The 3,471-nt window shown below is 47.1% G+C and overlaps 1 protein-coding gene across 2 annotated transcripts in view; it reads right to left on the minus strand.

Moving 5' to 3' along the window:
• DHX30 (DEAH (Asp-Glu-Ala-His) box helicase 30) overlaps positions 1-3,471 on the minus strand; it is a 70,330-nt gene that overhangs the window by 56,611 nt on the left and 10,248 nt on the right. The window lies entirely within an intron of this gene.

Below are 3,471 nucleotides of genomic sequence, written 5' to 3' on the forward strand. Positions count from 1 at the left end.
TGAGGCAGGAGAATGGCGTGAACCCAGGAGGTGGAGCTTGCAGTGAGCTGAGATCCGGCCACTGCACTCCAGCCTGGGCGACAGAGCGAGACTCCATCTCAAACAAACAAACAAACAAAAAAATACTCAAACTCAGATTTATAGATGTTTTTATAATCCAGTACTCCTGGATTAGTGCAGTAACCTTAAGTGAACTTTGTTTAAAAACATCTACACAGTGTTTAGCAAATCAGAATCATGTCCAACATTGCTTGGAGTCTACTGGGGCCAATACTCCTGCTCCTGACTGCTATTCCCTCTCATTCTCAAATTGTGGGGAGGTGGGGAGTGGAGGGCTGACCTGGGGCGGAATCTTTCGGGTCCATAGCAGGTCTGCCCTGATGGCCTCCGCTCCCCCAGGGATGCTGGAAATTTCAGCCCATAGGATATGGTAGAGAGAAAATCTTCAATACTTCAATACAATATCAACAATGATAAAATTTACTTTAAGAAGTTACATTCTATAGATACCTTCTATCCAAACGAAAATAAGAAGTATGTAATTTGACATTCTAATTTAAAAGAAAACCAGAATATTATAAAATCTAAAACATTTTAAGTGATTATTACTTAAAAAACAATACTCCCTGACTAACGTGGTAAAACTCCATCTCTACTAAAAAAATAATAGCCAGGCATGGTGACAGGTGCCTGTAGTCTCAGCTACTCGGGAGACCGGGGCAGGAGAATCACTTGAACCCGGGAGGCAGAGGCTGCAGTGAGCCAAGATCGCACCATTGCACTGCAGCCTGGGCAATGAGAGTGAGACTCTGTCTCAAAAAAAAAAAAACTCGGCTGGGTGCGGTGGCTCATGCCTATAATCCCAGCACTTCAGGCACTTCGGGAGGCCAAGATGAGCAGATCACCCTGAGGTCAGAAGTTCGAGACCAGTCTGGCCAACATGAGGAAACCTCGTCTCCAATAAAAACACAAAAATTAGCCAGCTGTGGTGGTGCACGCCTGTAATCCCAGCTACCCAGGGGGCTAAGGCAGGAGAATCACTTGCACCCAGGAAGCAGAGGTTGCAGTGAGCCAAGATCATGCCAATGCATTCCAGCCTGGGCAACAGAGCGAGACTCCATCTCAAAAAAACAAAAATAAAAAATAAAAAAGAGGCCGGGTGCGGTGGCTCATGCCTGTAATTCCAGCACTTTGGGAGGCCGAGGCAGGCGGATCACAAGGTCAGAAGACTGAGACCATCATGACTAACACAGTGAAACCCCGCCTGTACTAAAAATACAAAAAATTAGCCGGGCATGGTGGCGGCGCCTGTAGCCCCAGCTACTCGGGAGGCTGAGGCAGGAGAATGGTGTGAAACTAGGAGGCGGAGCTTGCAGTGAGCCAAGATCGCGCCACTGCACTCCAGCCTGAGCGACAGGACGAGACTCCGTCTCAAAAAAAAATAAATAAATAAAAAATAAAATAAAAAAGAAACAATACTCTATTGCTAAGAAATGGTAAACTGGCTAGGCACCGTGGTTCACACCTGTAATCCCAGCACTTTGGGAGGCTGAGATGAGAGGAGCACTTGAGACCAGGAGTTCAACACCAGCCTGGGAAACACAGTGAGACCCCATTTCTAAAAAAAATTTTCAAAATTAGCCAGGTGTGGTGGTACATGCTTGTAGTCTTAGCTATTCAGGAGGCTGAGGCAGGAGGATCACTTTACCCAGGATTTTGAGGTTTATAGTGAGCTGTGATCACGCCACTGCACTCCAGTCTGGGTGACAAAGCAAGACCCTGTCTCTCTTAAAAAAAACAAAAAGCAAGCCGGGTGCAGTGGCTCATGCCTGTAATCCCAGCACTTTGGGAGGCCGAGGCGGGCAGATCCCCTGAGGTCGGGAGTTTGAGACCAGCCTGACCAATGTGGAGAAACTCCGTCTCTACTAAAAATACAAAATTAGCCGGACAAAATTAGCTACTCGGGAGGCTGAGGCAGGAGAATCGCTTGAACCCAAGAGACAGAGGTTGCAGTGAGATGAGATTGCGCCATTGCACTCCAGCCTGGGCAACAAGAGTGAAACTCTGTCTCAAAAGAAAAAAAAAAAAGCAGCAAAATTTAATGACTAGGTGTGGTGGATCATGCCTGTAATCCCAGCACTTTGGGGCACCTAGCTGAAGGATCGCTTGAGGCCAGGAGTTCAAGACCAGCCTAGGCAACACAGTGAGACCCTGTCTCTAAAAAAAAATTTGTAAGTTAATTTGCTTGCAAATAGACTCTTGATTTTGCTTTTTTTTTTTTTTTCCCCTGAGATGGAGTCTCGCTCTGTCACCAGGCTGGAGTGCAATGGCATAATACCAGCTCACTGCAACCTCCACCTCCCAGGTTCAAGCTATTCTTCTGCTTCAGCCTCCTAAGTGGCTGGGACTACAGGTGCACAGCTAATTTTTTTTTGTATTTTTAGCAGAGAGGGGCTCTTACCATGTTGGCCAGGATGGTCTCGAACTCTTGGCTTCATGATCCGCCTGCCTTGGCCTCCCAAAGTGCTGGAATTACAGGCTTGAGTCACCGTGGCCGGCCAGTTTTGCTTTTTAAAAGTCCCTAATCCTCTAGCCCAAATATTGTCAATTTAGGCTCATGTACTGTACTAATCTAAAATATGATACTATGAGAATCAAGATAGGATCTTTTAGAGATAATTTACAGAGCTCTAGAACATTTCATAGAGATCCAAAAGAAAGCTGTCTTCCTTGTAATGCAGTCAGTAATGGTTTTTTTGTTTTGTTTTGTTTTGAGACACAGTCTTGCTTCTATCGCCCAGGCTGGAGTGCAATGGCATGATCTCTGCTCACTACAACTTCTGCCTCCCGGGTTCAAGTGATAGTACTGACTCAGTCTCCCAAGTAGCTGGGATTACAGGCCCCCGCAACCACGCCTGGCTAATTTCTGTATTTTTGGTAGAGACAGTGTTTTGCCATGTTGGCCAGGCTGGACTTCAACTTCTGACCTTGTGATCCGCCCACCTCACCCTCCCAAAGTGCTGGGATTACAGGCCTGAGTCACTGCGCCTGACCATAATGCAGTAATGTTAAAAACCTTTGTAGTGGGCCAGGCTTGGTGGCTCATGCCTGTAATCCCATTGCTTTGGGAGGCTGAGGCAGACAGATTGCCTGAGGTCAGGAGTTCGAGACCATTCTGGCCAAGATGCTGAAATCCTGCCTCTACTAAAAATACAAAAAAACATTGGCCAGGCGAGCCTGAGCACAGTGGCTCACGCCTGTAATCTCAGCACTTTGGGAGGCCGGGGCAGGCGGATCACGAAGTCAGAAGTTCGAGACCAGCATGGCCAACATGGTAAAACCCCGTCTCCACTAAAAATACAAAAAATTAGCCAGGCATAGTGGTGCATGCCTATAGTCCCAGCTACTCAGGAGGCTGAGGCAGAAGAATTGCTTGAACCCGGGAGGCAGAGGTTGCAGTGAGCCAAGATT

Source organism: Mandrillus leucophaeus, unplaced genomic scaffold, assembly GCF_000951045.1.
Source record: "Mandrillus leucophaeus isolate KB7577 unplaced genomic scaffold, Mleu.le_1.0 Scaffold22, whole genome shotgun sequence".
In the NCBI taxonomy this organism is placed as follows: domain Eukaryota; kingdom Metazoa; phylum Chordata; class Mammalia; order Primates; family Cercopithecidae; genus Mandrillus; species Mandrillus leucophaeus.